The sequence below is a fragment of the Meles meles genome, chromosome 10 (assembly GCF_922984935.1).
Source record: "Meles meles chromosome 10, mMelMel3.1 paternal haplotype, whole genome shotgun sequence".
Taxonomy (NCBI): Eukaryota; Metazoa; Chordata; class Mammalia; order Carnivora; family Mustelidae; genus Meles; species Meles meles.
In genome coordinates, this window is record NC_060075.1 from 107,966,194 (window position 1) to 107,987,125 (window position 20,932).

Below are 20,932 nucleotides of genomic sequence, written 5' to 3' on the forward strand. Positions count from 1 at the left end.
TCCCAGCTCGGCTGCACCAGACCCCCACTGCCCTCCCTTGGTTCTTCAGGTATCCCAGTCCTTGCCATGCAGTATCCTGCGTCTGGCATCCTCTCATTCCAGTTGGCTAAGACCTCTCAGTTTGGGGTCTCAGCCTTACCTGAAACTCTCCGTCTCGCTTAGGCTCTCCCCTGCCCTGAGTTCTCCTGCAGCATCTGCTGATACTTTCCCTCATAACCATTACTCCAGGTTGAAACTGCCTGAATGTGTTAGCTGCTTCTTCGGGGTCTTCCTCCCTAATACACCAGAAACAACTCGAGTGCAGGGAGCCATGTCTACCTGCCTTACTCTACACCCGACGTGAGTAACACAATCTGGCAAAATCAGCCATTTGGTACAAACAAGTTGAATGAACAAATAAATGTTCTCAGACTGACAACTGTAGGGAGTGATGTAGACGGTACTGGTATAAAGTGGTCATTGCTACTAGAGATCCGACCCCAAGTCTGGGCAAGGCCCTCTGCTGGGGGTCTGTGCCTCACCCACTGGGTTATAGGCACCCAAGAGTTGGGCAATTCTCAGCTGCACCCAGAAATCACACCCGTATGACTATTTGCCCAAACAGAAGAGTCTTTCTTTCTTTCTTTTTTTTTATTTATTGTATAAAGACAGAGAAAGAAAGAGTATGCAAGTGAGTAGGGAGGAGGGGCAGAAGGAGAGACTCCCTGCTGAGTGCAGAACCCCACAAGAGGCTCAGTCTCAGAACCCATGAGGTCATGACCTGAGCCAAAACCAAGAGTCCCACACTTGAGCCACCCAGGAGCCCCCTCAAACAGAAAAGTCTTAAGGAAAACAAAAACAAAAAAAAACAAATACAACCTCCCATAATCTTACTATCTATTTAACAACATGAACATGTTGTACTTTGAGCCTGCTTTCAAACTGTATGGAGCATTCCTTGAGCTGCAATCTCTGATCCCATTCTTAGTGTGTATCAGAAATATTTTAGCAGAAGCAGCTTGCACTGCAAAGCATCCCATAAAGAATCCATACTTGGAGGCTAGCAATTTGATCAACTCAACAAACAAGAATTGAGTTCCCCTTTTTCCTAGGTGCCAAGGACATGATCATTAGAGTGTGAATGACTATCATTCCTCAGAAATAGTGAAAAACAATAGCATATTGCAGATAAGGAACTAAAAGCCTGAAGTCTTCCCAGCCTACGCAGTTTATGGAGCACAATGCTGCTGGTGTTCCTAGGTGAATCAGGAAATAACTTCTCACCACTATGACCCTTACTTGCTGGTAGCTGTTGACTATGTAACCACTGTCTTATTTTTAAAACAGTTAAGTATACTCTAGGAGCTGTGTGTGTTTTGAAAGCAAAACATTTAGCAGCTATAGCAACTGGTTTAGAACACTTTTCCTTTCAGAGCAATTTAAAAATACTGTTTAAATATTTGTAAATATGTAATTTAAATAGCTACATTGTATTTATTTCAAATATACACATATGTAAAATTTAAATATTATAAAATATTATGACATAGATGTAAAAAAAAGCAGATTCCCCAAGACATTCTTTCAAAGTGCAATCGGCCCCTAGTAACTAGGAGCTGCATGTCTCATACATTCAAGAGGCTATGCTGGATGAGAAGCTTCCACCAAGGAGACACTCCACTCTCCCCAGTTCAAAAACTTGGCATTCCACAATTTAGCTCCCGATCCCTAGTCTAGATGTTGTTTTGAAGGTAAAAAGCCGAAGCCCTTGCCTACCTAGAATTTACAACAAACACATATGCAAATAAGAAAATTCCACAGTAGATGAGGGGCACGGGGCTAGTTTAACCAGGACGGTCAAGGATGACTCCTTTGAGGAGATGGCATTTGAGCTGAGACCTGAAATTTTTCTTTTTAATATTTTTTATTTATTTGACAGAGAGAAATCACAACTAGGCAGAGAGGCAGGCAAAGAGAGAGGAGGAAGCAGGCTACCTGTGGAGCAGAGAGCCCGATGCGGGGCTCGATCCCAGGACCCTGAGATCGTGACCTGAGCCGAAGGCAGAGGCTTTAACCCACTGAGCCACCCAGGCGCCCCTGAGCTGAGACCTGAATTTTAAGAGAGAACCAGGCAGCTCTGAGGGAAGAGCATTCCAGACAAATGACAAGTGCAAAGACCTAAAATGGGAGAGTTTGGCATGTTTTAGGGACCAAGTGAAGTCCGGAAGGGATGGAGCCTTGGGAGTAACAGTGGGGAGGGTATCAGGAGGCGAGACCGAGAGGTAAGAGAGGCCAACGACAAAAAGCCTTGAAGGCCGTGGAAAAATGTTGGCATTTTCTTCAAATTGTAATGGGAAGCCCTGGAGAGTTTTTAAGCAAGACAGTGACAAAGCTTCACTTCTATCTTTTAAAAAGATCAGCCTGGCGGGTGTGTGCCGAGTGGCTGGTAGAGGTGCCAGGGTGGAGAGCACAGGGGGCTGCCTCATCGTCCATGCAGGAGAGGTCACAGGCTTGGCCTATGGCAGCTGCAGCCCAACTGGTAACACGACATGTCCCCTAACTAGTACGTGCATGACTATCAATACTACCTACACTGGGACAACAACGACAAATCTTTACTGAGCACTCACTAGTGCCAGGCACTGCTCGGGGCACCTCCGACGTACGAATTCCGTTGGGCACCACAGGTTATGAATGAACAGTCCTGTGAGATGGGCACCATCTTAATTTCATTTGAAAGCTGAGGAACCGAGATCACAGAACTCGACTCGCTCAAGGCCGAGTCAGGACTCAAACTGAGGCAAACTGGCTCTCCGAACTACTATGCTATGTGGCATACTTCTGGAGAAACAGCTGATATGGGGGAAAAGTGGAGGGGGGATGGGTAAGACTATCTTCTAAAAACACTGAATGGGTGTTGGTGCCACTAGCTGACACGGAAAGAGACAGGAAGGAATAGGTCTGGGAAAGCAATCCTAAGCTTTGCTTGTATATTAGATATCTAGTTGGGAACTGAAAAGGACATTGGATGTTCTGGTCTGGAATTCAGGAGTGAGGGTAGAGATAGACACAAAAATTTGAAGGTTAGTTTACAGACGTATTTAAAAATTTTATTTATTTATTTATTTGAGAGAGATAGAGAAAGCACATGCATGCATGGGTTGGGAGGGCAGAGGGAGAAGGAGAATCTCAAGCAGACTCCCCACTGAGTGCGGAGCCTGACGTGGGGCTCGATCTCACAGCCCTGAGATCATGATCTGAGCTGAAACCAAGAGTCGGACGCTTAACCAACTGAGCCACCTAGGTGCCTCAGTTTACAGATGTATTTAAAGTCACAAAATGGAATGAACTCACTTGGAGATTGAGCCCCATATCTGGCTCTGCGCTGGGCATGGAGCCTGCTTAAGATTTTCTCCCTCTCCCTCCAACCCTCACCACCAGCCCCCTATATTATCTCTCTTAAAAAAAATGAAGACATGGGGTGCCTGGGTGACTCAGTGTAAGCCTCTGCCTTCGGCTCAGGTCATGATCTCAGGGTCCTGGGATTGAGCCCCGCATTGGACTCTCTGCTCAGTGGGGAGTCTGCTTCCCCCCTTCTCTCTCTCTGCCTACTTGTGATCTGTTAAATAAATAAATAAAATCTTAAAAAAAGAATGAAGACAGCAGTCATTGTGATGAGCACTGTGTAATCTACAGAATTGTTAAACCATTATATTGTACACCTGAAACTAATATAACACTGTATGTTAGTTGTACTTCAAAAATAAAAAAAATAGAAATTAATGACATAGAAGAGAGGGTACTTCCAGGAGCAAAGTGCCTTTAAGAGTGGCCAGAGGAGGGGTGCCTGGGTGGCTCAGTGGGTTAAGCCTCTGCCTTCGGCCCAGGTCATGATCTCAGGGTCCTGGGATCGAGCCCCGCGTCGGGCTGTCTGCTCGGCGGGGAACCTGCTTCCCCCTCTCTCTCTTCCTGACTCTCTGCCTACTTGTGATCTCTCTGTCAAATAAATAAATAAAATCTTAAAAAAAATATTAAAAAAAAAATTAAAAAGAGTGGCCAGAGGAGTGGAGATGGGTCATGCAGGAGGGCCATCTCTTTCTTTGTAACAGGAGGTGAGTTAAAGCGAAGAACAGGGGTCCAGGTGAAGGTTGCAGAGAGATCTGATCATTTCTCCATTTAACTATATCTATATGTCCTCCATGAAATATGATGACACAGCAATTCAGTGAGGGAGTTGTAATTCAAAGGCAAAGCCTGTCTAGATAGATCAATGGAACAGAATATACAGCAATAAATCTGACTACATGCTATGGTTTAGTGCATAACTTCAAACAGAGGTGTGGAGGGAAGCATGGAGGATAATTTAGTAAGTGGTACTGGGACAACTGGTGAGCCATCTGGAAAAAAATAAAGTTAGATCTCTTCTCACAGCAATATAAACTACCTGGATCAAAGACTTGGAGGATAAAATAAAATCACAACAGCACTGGGGCGCCTGGGTGGCTCTGTTAGTTAAGGTCTGACTCTTGATTTCAGCTCAAGTCACAATCTCAGGGTTGTGCCATGGGCTCCTCACTCAATGCGGTGTCTGCTTGAGATTCGCTCGCCTCTGCCGCTCGCCCCACTCACGTGCGCGTGTACTCTCTCTCAGATAAATAAAGAACTCTTAAAAAAAAAAAATCACAAAAGCACGGGGGGGGGGGGAAACTCTGGAAGAACTGTTTGATAATCTCAGAATGGGAAAGGCATGAAGTATTACATAACACTCATCATCAAATAACTGACAAATATTACTAGTCAAAACAATTTCTACCTGATAAAATCTTCTATGAGTAAAGAGATAAAGATAAAACTGAGGAAAATATCTGCAATTCATTTCAAAGATATAATTTCCCTTATATAAAATGTTACTATAAATAACAATCATAGGAGAATGGACAAAAGACATGAACAGTCACAGAAAAGGAAATGTAAATGGCTCTGATATGCTCAACTTTGCTGATAGGAGAAATACAAATAAATTACACCGGGACACCATTGTTTTATCCATCACGCTAAGAACAATATGTCTGCAAAAGTCAGCAAACTACAGCCCCTTGGCCTCCTTTTTGAGCTAACAATGGTTTTATGTTTTTGAAGGATTGTAAACGAAACAAACCAAACAAAACCAAACCAAGAATATACAACAGAGAATGCATGTGAGCCACAAGTCTAAAATGTTTACTTCTGGCCTTCACAGTTTATCTATCCCTGGTGGAAAGAAACGGGCACATCCATTCACTGCAGCGGGAGTGCAAGCTGGAGACATGGAATAACCCCAGCCACGAACACAAGGATGCTCCGACATACTGTTAAAGTGAAAAAACCAAGAGGCAGAACAATGTATGAACCGCATACACAGATGAGGAAGAGGCTTATTTAGGAATTCACTTGTTTATTGTATCTGGAACAATGTAAAATAATGGTAACACAGGTTGCCCGTGAGGACAGAAATGAAGTCACTAGTGGACAGAAGTGGGACAACAGGTTTTTACTGCGCACCATTTTTTGCATTTTGATTTTTGTATCGTGCATATACAACTTGTTTTAAACAAAGAATTAAAATAAGTCACAAAATAAACTAATAATATATGCTTGTTTATTGCTCGCATTCACTTGGCCAAAGTGCAATTAAGTACCTTGTTGGAACTTCCATCCAAACTAGGAATTGGAGGACTGAACCTACATTTTAATTAAGATATGACATCTCCATATGTGTACGTGGGTCTTCCCCTCAACTCATGAGACAGAGATTCTTGGATTTCAAATGGTTTGGTTTATTTGGTTTCTCAATTATCTTCTACTTTCTACTGTTCAGTTTTTAATAAGGAATGTCCTAGAATAATACTATAGAATCTATTGGTTATGGGTAGGCTTCAAGTTTTCAACCTATTGTTTTTCTCTGCTTCATTCAGAAACTAGACACCTATACCAATGTTCAAAAAGCCTCGTGTAAAATACAAATCCCCTGACTTTCCCTTCCTCTCTGCCTTCCTCCATTCACAAAGGCACTGTTTTCCGGGCTGGGGCTGTGGAGTTGAACCCCAGGGGCGGAAGCCTGGCCGCCGAGGTTTAGTGGATGGGTAGCCACACCATATGGGCTTCCTGTGGCTGCTGTAACAAATCACCACAAACCTACACAGGCTTCAAACAATACACATTGATTGTCTTACAGTTTTGATTGCCAGAAATCCAAAATGAGTCTTAAGGTTCAATCAAGGTGTCAGCTGGGCAGATTCCTTCTGGAGGCTCCAGGGGAGAATCTTTTCCTTGCTTTTTCCAGCTTTTAGAGACTGACTTTCCTTGGCCCTTAAACAGCCTTAAACCCCTTTGCAAAAAGACTTAAATTCCCTGGCTGTATCACACAATCTCTGTTTCTGTGGTCACACTGCATTCTCTACTGTAGTCAAACCCCCCTCTACCTCTCTCATAGAAGGACACATGATTACATTTAAGGTCCACCCAGATTGTCCATCCCATCTTAAGATCCTTAATTTAATCACACCTATAAAGTCACTTTTGTCACAGAAGTAACATTCACAGATTCCAGGGATTAAGTCATGGATGTCATGGGCCATTACTCAGCCTACCACAGAAAGGGCAAGGAGCTTCAGACTACAAACCTTCAATCCAAATACTAAACTCTCTATTTTAAACTTTAAGAAACTTTCTAACAAACGATCAGTCTAGTTCTCCAATACTGAATAAGGAATACTCTATCAAGTAAGAGATCAAACAGTCCCTGCCCACCCAAAACAAAAATCCCAATGGTCTTCCTATTTCCAGAGTTCATTATTGTCTTTAGACTTTCCTAATAAAGGTACTTACTATTAGGCTTTAGTCTAACAAAAATGCTAGCTGTAAAAGCTCCTAATGAGAGATTCTTTGTAATAAAGAGGTTAAATGAAGCATTCACCTCCCCTCGCAATTTTAAGAGTGCATTAAAGGTTTATGATCATTCAAGTTCAGTTCCTATAGCCAAATCAGTGATGAATTCTCAAAATGTAAGGTATTTCATACAAACAACTCACCCACAACAGTCCCTATCTGCATTAAGAATATCTGTTCAAGGGTGCCTGGGTGGCTTAGTGGGTTAAGCCTCTGCCTTCAGCTCAAGTCATGATCCCAGGGTCCTGGATTCCAGCCCCGCCTCGGGCTCTCTGCTCAGTGGGGAGCCTGTTTCCTTCTCTCTCTCTGCCTGGCTCTCTGCCTACTTGTGACCTCTGTCTGTAAAGTAAATAAATAAAACCTTTTAGAAAAAAAAAAAGAATATGTGCTCAATAAAACAAAACAAAACCAATCCAGGAATTTAGTATAAATTCAATAATTTTAGAAGAGTTAAGAGTATACTTGACCACGGAAATGAGACACACTATTGCTTTTTGAAAGGGCTTTAAGACTATTTAGATTTACGGGGCACCTGGGTGGCTCAGTGGGTTAAAGCCTCTGCCTTCGGCTCAGGTTATGATCCCAGGGTCCTCGGATCGAGCCCCACATCGGGCTCCATGCTCCATGGGGAGCCTGCTTCCCCCTCTCTCTCTGCCTGCCTCTCTGCCTGCTCGTCATCTCTGTCTGTCAAATAAATAAATTAAAAAAAAAGACTATTTAGATTTACTACCAGTCACAAATAATATCACTGGTATAATTTTCCAGCAATTTAAACAGGTATTATCAATCCTATTTACTGTTCCAGAAAAAGCTTCCAAATTCTCTTCAGAGAGCCAGCTCAACACCAATGAAATCCTAACAGAGACTAGAGGAATTGTAGATTAACTGACCTATTATGTGAACACAGTGCAAAAACTCTAATTAAAAAAAATTTTACGATACAGAATCCAGCACACTAAAAGAATAAGCCAAAGTGACCAAGTAAACCAATGTGACCAACCAGATATTGCAAGCACAGCTTTATATTTTAGGACGTCATTATAATTCCTCATATTAATAGTTGAAAAAAACCATATTAGTACCTTCACAGGATCTAGAATATTTGATAAAATTCAAAGTCCACTACTTATAAAAACCCCTAATAAAGCAGAAATTTATTAGTACTCACACAGTAGAGAAACTGGTGACCTTAAAACCAAAACCCTAAAAATCTCATTGTTATTTATCTTCATGATAAAATAAAAGCATTCCTACTAACGTTTTTGTCAGGAATAAGACAAGAATGCCCACTACCATCACTCCTTTAGCACCGTTCTGGAAATAGCATCTGATGACATCAGAATGAGAAGTAAGGAGCAAACGATCATTATTAACTGATAATATAATTTCATATTTAGGCCAAAGGAATCAACTGAAAAATTGCTATTATAGGGGCGCCTGGGTGGCTCAGTGGGTTAAGCCTCTGCCTTTGGCTCAGGTCATGATCTCAGGGTCCTGGGATTGAGCCCCACATCGGGCTCTCTGCTCAGCAGGGAGCTTGCTTCTCCCCTCTCTCTCTGCCTGCCTCTCTGCCTACTTGTGGTCTCCCTCTCTCTATCAAATAAATAAATAAATATTTAAAAAATATTTTTTAAAAAATTGCTATTACAAGAAGATTTCAAAGAGTAAGTGGTTCTACTAACAAATATGTTATATAAAACATAAATTTCTTTTCAAGTAACCAGTTAGCATGTATAATGAAAGAAGGGGCCAAAGCAATTAAATGGGAGCAATGACAATCTTTTCAACAAATGGTCCTGGAACAACTATATAAATCTTGGGAGAAAAGAACCTCTATGCATTTCTCACACTATACCAAAAAATTAATTTGTATGTATGACAGGCTCAAATGTAAAGCGAACATATAAAGTTTTCAGAAAATAGGAAAATACGTCTGACCCTGAAGGAGAAAAAGATTTCTTTCTTTTTTTTTTCTTTAAAGATTTTATTTATTTATTTGACAGACAGAGATCACAAGTAGGCAGAGAGGCAGGCAGAGAGAGAGGAAGGGAAGCAGGCTCCCCGCTGAGCAGAGAGCCTGATGCGGGGCTCGATCCCAGGACCCTGGGATCATGACCTGAGCCGAAGGCAGAGGCTTTAACCCACTGAGCCACCCAGGTGCCCCGAGAAAAAGATCTCTTAGAGAGGACACAAAACATATGAAGTACAAAAGAAAAAAAGGAAAAATTGGGCCTATCAAAACTAACATCTTTTGCTCATCAGAAGAGATTGTTAAGAAAACTAAATGGTAAGCAACAGCCTGCGAAAAAAATATTCACGATATATATGTCTGTCAAAGGACTTGCATCCAGAATATATAAGTAACTCCAACAAAGTAATGGAAAAAATATAAGCAACCCAATAAAAACTGGGCATAGTACTTGACCTTCATAAACACTTCATAAAAGATATTTCTTTGGCCAAAAAGTTCATTAAAAATTGTTCAACGTTGCATTTACTGCATTTGTTACAAGATACTGCCTTGGAGAAAAGCTGCAATGGCAGCGAAGCAAGAAGTGGTCATTCTCTGGAAGTCACTAAAAAGCAGACTGTGAGGCTTGTGGTCAGACCTGGTAAGAAATGTCAGGAAATCAGAAGAACAGAGAATTGGATCAATATTTTGGAATAAAATCTGGAAGTAAGAAATCCTCATATTACTATCAAGGAAAGCCATAGGAACAATACTTCCATCATTCAGTTCCTCTGTGCCTTTCAGTATTAGTGCCTCAGCTCTGTAATGGTCATCATTATTCTGACTTCCTTCAACACTGAGTGGGAGTTCTTTTTAACAGAATCAAACAAAAATTTCTTTTGTGCATCTGCCGTCTTTTTCTCAATGTTTATGAGATGCAAACTTCATAATGCAAGCAATAATGCTATTGCTTTCTTTGAATCATTTGATATTTTCAGATATTATGAATAAAAATGATATAATCCTCCCTATTAAAAAAATCGGTCATCGTTAGAGGGAAATTCAAATTAAAGTCAGATGCCCACTGGAATAGTTCAAGCTAAAAAGTCAACATTGAATGTAAGCAAGGATGTGGAACTATCAGAACTCTTTTGCCTTGCTGATGGGAGTACAAAAATGGTACAATCATTTTGAAAAATGGCAATTTCTCAAAAAGCTAAATAAAACACATACATACCCCATGACTCGTAAGTTCTACTTGTACGCTTTACACAAGTGATACACGTCCACAAAAAGACTTGCAAAAGAATGTTTGTAGTTTCATCCATAGTAGCCAAAAACTGGAAACAACCTAATGTCTAACAATTAAAAAATATATATGTATATATATATAAAATGGAAAAAAAGACTGAATTTGCAACAGCACTCACAAAGGGTACATAAGAAAGAATGACTGACACAAACTAAGATATACATGAAGACAATTTAATAATATACTTAGTAACTTTATAAATATTCAAATAAATGAAGAGAGATCCTGTTTGGGGGTAAGAAGATTGTACATTGATACAGGCACAAAATCCTGTAATTAAAAAAAGACCATTACTTTTAATACATAAGAATTTATTCATGATTAAAAAAAAATACCACTGAGTCAAAAGACAAGGGACCTGATTTAGGAGTCATCTGATCTATCTCCTAGAGTTTTCTTTACCCTTAAATTTGTGAAGATAATTTCCAATGTTGAAAACTGGCTTTAACTTTTTCTTTAAAGGCAGTTTGGTTTACATACAATAAACACCCCTACTTTTTCTTTATTTATTTTTTTTAAATTTATTTGTTGACAGACAGAGATCACAAGTAGGCAGATAGGCAGGCAGAGAGAGAGGAGGAAGCAGGCTCCCTGCCAAGCAGAGAGCCCGATGTGGGGCTCAATCCCAGGACCCTGGGATCATGACGGGAGTTGAAGGCAGAGGCTTAACCCACTAAGCCACCCAGGTGCCCCACCCCTACTTTTTCTTTTAAGGATTTTATTTATTTGACAGAGAGAGTGACACAGTGAAAGAGGGAACACAAGCAGGGGAAGTGGGAGAGGGAGAAGCAGGCTTCCCACTGAGCAGGGAGCTGATGGGGGGTTTGATCCCAGGACCTTGGAACATGACCTGAGCAGAAGGTAGAAGCTTAATGACTAAGCCACCCAGGTGCCCTGAAATCACCCTTTTAGTGAATTCTGATAAATGTAGAGTCACATAACTACCACTACAGTCAAGAAACATAACATTTCCATCCCCCCCCGCCCAAAAGTTCCTCTTACCCCTTTGCGGTCAATCTCCCCCCATGACCCCATCCCCCAGCCAGTGATCCAACTTCAGTTCCTATCACCTTTCCAGAATGTTATATTAATGGACCATATTGTATGTAACCTTTTGTACCTGGTTTCTTTTACCTAGCTGTGGCTTTTGAGATACATCCATATTGTTACATGGAGCAGCAGTGCATACATCTTTCTGTAATGTAGGATGGTATTCAGCTGTCTGCAAATAGCACAATTTGTTTATCCATTCAATTTAGGTTGTTTCCACTTAAGATGGTAAGGATAAAGAAACTATAAACATTCACATACAAGTCTTATGTGTGTGTTTATAGATAAATAAATAAGTAAGTAAGTAAGTAAATTCCTACCTCTCTTGGATAAATACCTAGGAATGGGATTGCTAAACTGCATGGTGTGTTTAAATATGTTTTCCAAGTGGCTGTACCCTTCTGCATTTCCACTAAGATACGTAAGATTTCTATTGCTTTTTATCCGGGTACTGTTAGTCTAATAGATGAGTACTAGTATTTCACTGTGGTTGTAATTTGCATTTTCCTAACAGCTAATCATGTTAAGCATCTTTTCATGTGGTTGTCCACCATCTATGTTATTGGTGTTCAAATCTTTTGCCCATTTATAAAAACTGGGTTTTGTTTTTTCAGGGAGTTTTAAGAGTTCTTTATATTTTGTGGAACAAAACCCTTTACCAGAAAATATTTTCTCCCAGTCTGTGGCTTATCTTTTCATTTTCCTTACATGTGTTTTGAAGAGGAGCAGCTTTTAATTTTGACAAAGTCTTATTCATCATTTTTTTATTTCATACTTTAGGAATTCCAAGTAATCTTTGACAAATATTAAATTACAAAGAAACTACTTATTTGAATATTTTGAATATTTATAAACAAAACCTTATTAATTTGTCATTATTAAAAAGAAAAGGTGGAAGGAAATCCAGGTGAAACATGACATTAGTAGTAACTGTCACCCTAAACTCTTAGGAGGTCTTCCTCCACTTTAAAGTATACAATCAAGGTCTACATGAGCAACATTCAAAGTCAGAAAGTTTAATTTTTGAGGCACTGTTTTATTTTTGAAATATAACAACATAATATTTTCTAATTATTCAAGCTGCATTGACTAAGGAGAGTACAAAATCATAATAAAGACTGAAATAAGGAAAGCAATACTGTTTTAAAGGCACAGTGGCTGGAAACCACTTAAAGATGCCCTAACATTTTGCTTTGTCTGAATAACAACATTTATTTATATGACTTGCCAAACATGTTAGATATCAAAGCACAGACTTAAAATCACAAAGGCTTGAATTATTTTATCTCCTTGGGTCTCCACCTGTTTGTAAAGCCAAGGTTAACGTGAATAAAACAGCATTGTGAGATGTCTGACAGAGTAAGCATGGGTAATATAAACATTCAGCTTTTTCAGCATCTTTTCAGAAGATCTAACCTTTCTCTGTAGCAAATATTCACCCATCAGTCAGGAAAAATTACTAATATCAGCACAAAGGTAAAGCCTTTGCCTCAGTTAAAACTAACAAAAATTCTTTAGAACAAATGAGGAACTGAGAGCTGAGACTTAAAAGACAAAGCATTAGCCAACCAGAGGTAAACCCGGGAGGGAGGGAGTGAGATGAAGCCAGAAGGAGAAAGGGCCAGGAATAGAACCTTAGGTACCAGGAATTTAGATTTTTGTCTTCGGAGCAGTGGAGACCCACCCGGAGTTCCGAAGAGAGACTATGACTCAGAGGCTGGCAGAACAACTGGAAGGCTAGAGAGCCGCGAGCACTTGAATGTGGGTCAGGGAGAAGGTGTGGATGGATTCAGGAGATACTCAACCAGTCTGGGGACAGATTAGATGTGAGGGGTGAATGGGGAAGTTCAAGCCAAATCACCCAACTTTCTGGCGAGAATGGACATGGGTAAGGAAAAGAGGAGGAATGAGCAGTCTTTTGGGGGGGGGGGGGTGTTCGTGGTGAGAAGGATTCATGCAGCGAAATAATGGAAATCAATACTGATCTTTTAACAGATCAAAGTAATTGAAAACAAGAATCTAAGTAGAGCCTAAGTATAAGTGTCTTTTTTTCCACCCTAGCCTCAGTCTTTTGTTACCACATTATGACTTGCCTTTTTTTTTTAAAACAATTTCATTTGAGAGAGAACAAGAGGGAGAGAGCCCATGAGTGGAAGAGCAAGAGTGGGAGAGAGGAAGGGCAGGGAGAGAGAGAAGCAGACTTCCTGCGGAGCAAGGAGCCCAATGACAGACTTGATCCCAGGACCCTGAGATCATGACCTGAGCTGAAGGCAGATGCTTAACCCACTGAGCTGCCCAGGAGTCCTTTTATGACTTGATTTTAGTAATGCTGGGAAATAAGTAACAGAGTGGAACCCTTTCGGGTTATAAATAGTAAAACTACTATTTATAGCTATTTTAACACTTGTCTTTGAACCCCTAAATGTGCTTTTGAAATAAGACTACACAGTTTATGAAAAGAGTAAATAATAATTATAAATAATATACATTTTGCTTCTGTACTGCTATGGTAACTTTGGAGGATACATATAACAGATAGTAATCATCTGAATTTTGAATGATGCGAATATGTTACTTATTTGAAAATTAAATACATTAAGTGTTATTTACTGAATTTTACTAGCTACAAAACTGGATGAAGAAATAATACTCAGGGGGCGCCTGGGTGGCTCAGTGGGTTAAAGCCTCTGCCTTCGGCTCAGGTCATGATCTCAGGGTTCTGGGATCGAGCCCCGCGTCGGGCTCTCTGCTCAGCAGGGAGCCTGTTTCCTTCTCTCTCTGCCTGCCTCTCTGCCTACTTGTGATCTCTGTCAAATAAATAAAAAATCTTAAAAAAAAAAAAGAAATAATACTCAGAGCCTGGATGCTTAACAGATCAAATAAAAAAGTATGTAACATATCTGCTTTACGTTCCACTGGGTGTGAGCTATAAATTAAATATATATATGTATAAAATTACAATTTCTCTTATTGATAGTTTATGAACCTCATATTGTCTATGAAAGCTCTGCTAAGTTAAAGAATGCAACCAGAAAAAATAATTGAATTGATCATGTCTGAATGATTCAGCTTAAAAATTATTCAAATAAGACATATCAAACCTAGATATTAGTGGGGTGCCTGGGAGGTATGGTCAGTTAGGCAACTGACTCTTGGTTTTGGCTTGGGTCGTGATCTTGGGGTTGTGGGATGGAGCCAGTGTTGGGCTCCACACTCAGCATGGAGTCTGCTTGAGTTTCTTTCTCTCTCTCCCCCTCTGCCCCTCTCCCTGCGCACTCTCTAAAATAAGTAAGTCAATCATAAAAAAAAAAAGCCGTACATATTAGAATACAAAAAGTTTAACAGTAAACAGTCATGAACACATGAAATATTTTAAAGGAATCTAATTTCACATGAAGACATCTTTTAAATTCCACTTTCTAACGCATGTTTCATTAGTAAGTTAGCTCTCTCTGTGTAAAGTGGCTTCTCTGATCTTTTGGCTTATTTCTGGATTTCCTTCCCGTTTCTTTTTCCTACGCCCATCTTCTGAGTAAGCACATAATTACTGAGAGTCAGGTACCATGCCAGGCATGGTAGAGGATGGGCGCAGAGATAAGCGAGTCATACTCAAGTACAGAGACATGATGGGAAGAGGTCAAGTTGCAATACACAAGTTTGCTTCTGCATCCCTTTCCACTTAAGTCACACTTGGTTTTCAGTGTTTTCTTGGCCGACGGTTATAATTCTTATGACTATTTAATAGTCATTCTGTAGATGTACATCAGTTTTCTTACCAAGTGTTGTAATAGAAGACATTATAGCCAGTTAGAATTCTTCAGTGTAACAATGAATGACCATTTATTTCTACATTTAAAATGCTTTTCATGAGGTAGAGTCCAAGAAACAGAAATGAATGAATGGACTGTTTAAGGTTTATTAGGCATAATGTCCAACTCCTTTTCAAAAAGGCTGTACAATTGTTCAAACGTTTCTGTTAGCAATTGGTATTCTTTTAAAAAAACCTGCTTTAAAAAATCTGCTCATTATATATTAGGAAAAAGATCTCATTGTTATTTCTATTCCGTCTTTGATTACATGAAGAGGATGAATATCTTTTCCATTTAGTTATTTTGTGAACTGTTAATTCATATCCTGTACTAATCCGGCAATAGTATTGTACATTTTATATAATTTCATGTCACCACTGGCTAGGCTTTCTTTCCTCTAGCTTCCCCAGGCCATTTCCACTGGTGGTGGGTGACCTACTTCCCGTTACAGATCTGGAAACTCTAGGTTCACTGGTATTTTATTTTATTTTTTTTAAGATTTTATTTATTTGACAGACAGAGATCACAAGTAGGCAGAGAGGCAGGCAGAGAGGGAGAAGCAGGCTCCCTGCTGAGAAGAGCCTGATGCGGGGCTCAATCCCAGGACCCTGAGATCATGACCTGAGCCGAAGGCAGAGGCTTTAACCCACTGAGCCACCCAGGCGCCCCGGTTCACTGGTATTTTAACAGAAAAACTTCACTTCAGGGTTCTTGGGCAAGGAACAGCATGACAGGTTGGATTTCTCCCCAAATATCAAACCAAGGAGAGTTTACCTTGGGTCACTAACACTTTCACTGGAACTCCGAGTCCTCCTCAGGCTGAGGGTTTAAAAGGAAACTTTTTTGAACATCGATTTCCAAAATTACCATGGGAACCAGTGTTGTATAGGCTGGGTGTATGGGCAGGGATTATCCAGTTAACTCTTAACACATACATATGTAATACCATGTCCTGTCATCTCTTCTGCTCTGTTCCTCCCAACTCAGCATCAAGCCTCTTGCCCTTGCAGGCTGTGCTCCTGGGTATGCCGGATTGGGGCTTCCTCCAGCCCGGTTCATCCATCAATGCCATCTGTTTTCTGTCTTCCAAAACCTGGAAAGTCTCTGCTTTGTTGATGGTCACTCCATCTGTTCCCATTCTCAGTGCTGTTGCAAATTTACAAATTTCTGTCTGTAAATTTTATTTTCCTCTGTCATTTCACTGGGAGCCCTCCTTGACACAGAGGAGTGGGTCTACTGGCTTTCACTTACACAAACCTGAGTCAAAATCCTTGGGGACTTCCTTGAAATCCCAAAATATTTCAAATTCAGGAATTACGAAAATCTCATTAAAGACATCTAATTAAAATTAACCTCAGTTTTATCTTTTAAGGTTATTTATTTACTTATTTGAGAGAGAGCAAGCGAGAGAGCATGGGCTGGGGGTGGGGGGTGGGTAGACAGGAGGAGAGGAACACGCAGACTCCCTGCTCAGCAGCAACCATGACACAGGGCTTAATCCCAAGGCCTTGGGATCATGGCCTCAGGCAAAGGCAGATGCTTAACTGACTGAGCCACCCAGGTGCCCCAAATTAGCATCAGTTTTAAAGAATACAAGTATCCAGCACCAATTTTAAGAATAAATAGGTTTCCGGAAATGAGTGACCAAATAATCATGAATAAAAAAGTTAAGATTAGGCAAATTCTGGCACAGAAATGGCGTAGGAGTGAGGCACAAGTGGGAGAAAAGAGAAAGGAGAGCCAGTGGTCTTCACTGCTGCTATAGAGAAGTGTTGAAGTGATTTTAAAAAAAAAATGTTTTCTTTATAGCATTGAGACAGGTTAGCTAAAACTAGGAATTTACAAAGGGCCATATTGATCACTCATGCTCTGCAAATGAAGTACTGAAACTATTTTTATAAACCGGGAATTTATTTTTCTTTAAGATTTTATGTATCTGAGAGAGAGAGCGAGCGAGCACGCACAAACGGGGAGGGGCAGAGGGAGAGGGAGAAGCAGACTCCTGGCCCAGCAGGGAGTCCAACACGGGGCTGGATCCTCCAAGTGCCAGGATCATGACCTGAGCTGAAGGGAGATGCTTCACCACCCGAGCCACCCAGGCACCCCATAAACCAGGAATTTAAAGCTAAAGATTAACTCTACGGCAATAAAGAAAACCTTTGTACCAACTGACCTCTACTACAGCTCTTTCCTAGACCACCTGCTGAGTTCTACTTTATGGAAATGTGGTTGAATAGCCAATGGTTTTACTTATTTTTATTCGGTGGCAGTGGGGGGGGTGGTCTATAGATACTTTCACAGAGAAACCAGGCTGTACTGAGTCTAGGTGACTGGAGCAGGTGGCGGTTATCTTTCCAAAGGGAAATGTGGAGCCCGAGTGTGGCTGGCAGCACACACAGGTTACAAGCGGAGCCAGGATACTCCGATCTTTTCTGGTTCTGCCCTGCATCGCCCGCTCATGAGGTGAGATGAGAGACTGACGGCTGTACTGAAGGAAGGAGGAGGTCCAACTGGGCAGAGGCGGCATCCCAAGGGGAGACAATCAATCACTGAAGAAGACACCGAACAAAGCCCTATAGGACAGGGTTGACAGTCGGTCAAGCAGTAGGACAGGATGAGAACCTGGGCTTGGTACAGATCTCTGTGCCTGATGAAAAGAACAGCAATGCTAAGGGAGAAGACTGGAACATTAAATGCCTGAAAGCATTAAAAAGAAGAGCCTATTCTCTTTATGAAGTAAAGCAGGAAATACCATCTTTGTTTTCCGCGCGGCAGGGGAAGCATACTTGCTGGTTTTCGTGCACCACGATTTCTGGAACGGGGTCTGCGGGTCGGTCCGCGCAGTCACGGGAGGACGAGCCCGAGGCTGCCTGCTAATGCCGAGCACGTCTTCCCGCAACACCTCCCGTGGGTGCTGTGCTCATGCTGGATCTACAGAGCTGCCCCCAACAGCATCATGTGCAGCAGCGAAAGCTTCTGGAATGTCGCAATGGCATGATCAACAGGTGTTCTGTTTTGTTTGGGGCTATTTCTTGCTTGTACACGTAAACTCTTTCGGAACAGCTGGAGTTAACGGATGGGCAGGAGTTGAGTTCTGAGCCACAAAGCTTCAGACACCGGCCACAGATGCCTCTGCCCTATCTCACAACATGTCCTTTTCTAAGAAACACATTCGGTGGCAAGTGTTAAGTCCTGCGGTTGAAAGAAATGACGGGCGGGCCACCACCCGCCCTCCTCCTTCCTCCATGTGAACCTCACAACAGTGGAGGCTGCAGATGGGAAGGTTGTCTGTGTTTCCTCTCACCAGGGAAATGACGTGGTGACCTAGTGAAAGGCATGGGCAGGGTAGCCCCCTGCCACAGAGGTGCGGCCATCCTCTGTCATTCAGGCGGAGAACTCCTTGGCCTCTCAGCCTGCTTGAGCCTTAGTCCTGTGAAACGGAACACGCCAGTCCGGTCAGTGATGTGCTGCCGGTGTGGAAGCAGCCCTCCTTGAGGCTGGAGACCAGTGAAGTCCGCAGGCTCACGATGCTGTGGGCCATGCCTTGTTTTTCCTGCCTCGTGGCTGGGGCTGACCAGATGGTCCAGGCAATCTGGGCCCCAAGGCTCAGGGAGGGTTGGAATACATTGGATGGATCAAGATCTTTAACTGTGACTCCGCCCTTCTGACTGTGTCAGCTTCTTGGCGGACCACAGTGAAGGCTCCCCTGTGCTCTCCATACAGGCCCCTGTTCTTGGCACAAGACTGGCAGAGACCAACAGGAATGCCCTGTCCGACGAAGTGGCGTACAGCGCAGGCGTCCTTGTTGCCATCACTGCTAGCAAAGCCCTGGGAGGCCATGTCAAAGAAACTGTTCCTCACCACCGTTGCAATTTCCTTCCACTGCTCAGGGTGAGGGTCCACTCCATGGGTCTGTGGACACAAGCATGCAGACGAACACTTTGCTGGGGGCATTTTCAGAATGTTCTCCATAGTGTCTGTGAAGTCAAAGCTGCATGTCTTAGGGTTATCATATCAATTAACCTTGGGGCTGCACGCCAGCATCCCTGATTTCCCCAGGATGATTCCCCAAGAAGATATTTGGCTGAACTTAAAAAAATCTTTGCAGAAAACTGGCTCCAATCCTCAAGGCCCCAGTTCCAGAAATGGTCTTCAGGGTGACCTATCTGCTACCTTTCAGCACTGGGTTGTTCTTACCCAGGGCTAGTTCTGCAGCTGCCTTACAAAATTCAGCAAGTCTCATGACATGCCGGTATTCTTGTCCAAATATTTTGGAGCAGTCTGGGCCTCTGCCTTCTCGACACTGAGAAGCACATAAGGCTTTCCATTACCATCCAGTAGGCACCAACTCCCAGATTCATCTTTTTGCTGCTGTCTCTCTGAAAGGCTTCTGGCTTCTGGGACTCCCAGGATGGGGTCTGGAAGTCCCATTTCCACATGGGTCCACCAGGAGCTGGCTTTGGCAGAGACCGCAGAGAGAGGCCTAGGTGGAAGGTGGCAATGAACCGGGACAGTACGCCCGTTGGGGTGTGCAGCAAGGTCAAGGTGGGTGGAGAGAAGGCAGTGGGGGAGCTGCAAGGCGGAGTAGAGGGCCAGCAGACAATTCTTAAATAATAGCAGGTAGTCATTCAAAACACAGAAAGAAAGGAGAAACTGGTAACCTCTGAAACTCTGACTTGCAATCACGCATGGCACGAGGCATCCATGGAGTCTCATTAAGCTTCTAGTATGTATTCTATGATGCTTACTGTATGACGCAGCAAAACACCAGGAAAATCACTGTTTTTCATTAAAAACTCTAACAATGAATATAAAAATAGACAATCTGAACTTATGTTTAATAACAGCTTGAGTATTTATCAACTAGATTCTCCTTTGCAAATCTGTTTACCATAGGCTGATTTCTTTTCCTGCTTTCTTTTTAAAGGTTTTATTTATTTACTTGACAGAGAGACATCGAGAGAGGGAACAGTGGGAGAAGGAGAAGCAGGCTTCCTACTGAGCAGGAGCCCAATGTTGGGCTCGATCCCAGAACCCTGGGATCATGACTTGAGCTAAAGGCAAACGCTTACTGACTGAACCACCCAGGAACTTAACCACAGGCTCATTTCTGAAGGCTGTCTTGAATGCTGTCGAGTACTCTTAATGTTACCATTAGTGTTGATCAACTGCCCATACACACATACATACATGACATTGGATGTGTGCTTCTCTTTCACTAAATTTTTCATTATTATAAAAAGCAACATGTACTCCTCATATAAGACTTGGAGAGTGAAGACACAAGTGGGAAAAGTCGCCTGTGTGGTAACTTAATATTTTTGAATTTTATCTTCTTCTAGGACTACCTTATCTTTTTTATAAGATTTTACTTATCTATTTGAGAGAGAGAATGAGCAGAGGAGCAGGGCAGGGGATGGGGGCTACGGCACAGAGGGAGAAGCTGACTCTCTGCCAAGGAGGGAGACCCACACAGGACTCAATCTTGGGACTCTGGGATCTGGATCTGAGCCCAATGCAGATGCTTGACCACTTAACTGACTGAGCCATCCAGACGCCTCACTAGAACTATCTCATACAGAGCATTCAATTGATCATATGGTTCAAGAAACTGGGAGAAAAATTCCAAGGAAAGCAGGAAAAAGAATAAAAGGGAAATAAAAAAAAAAAAACAAAACCTGAAGATAAGACAGTAACACTGCAGGAAAAATAAATATTTTCATTTATTGAGTATTTAAGTTGGACACTTTTTCAACTACTTGATTATCTCAAGAAACTCTTAAAGGACATTAAAACTATAACCCACATTTTACAGCTCAGCCACAGAGAGCCTTGAGAAGGTGTTCAAAATCACACTGTTGGTGTGAAGCCAGGATTTTTAAAAAATCTAGATCCTAAGTGTTT

The 20,932-nt window shown here is 41.9% G+C and overlaps 1 protein-coding gene and 1 pseudogene across 2 annotated transcripts in view; both read right to left on the reverse strand.

Moving 5' to 3' along the window:
- Positions 1-20,932, reverse strand: part of RALA (RAS like proto-oncogene A) — a 75,579-nt gene that overhangs the window by 15,249 nt on the left and 39,398 nt on the right. The window lies entirely within an intron of this gene.
- Positions 18,353-20,932, reverse strand: part of LOC123951572 — a 36,455-nt pseudogene continuing 33,875 nt past the window's right edge.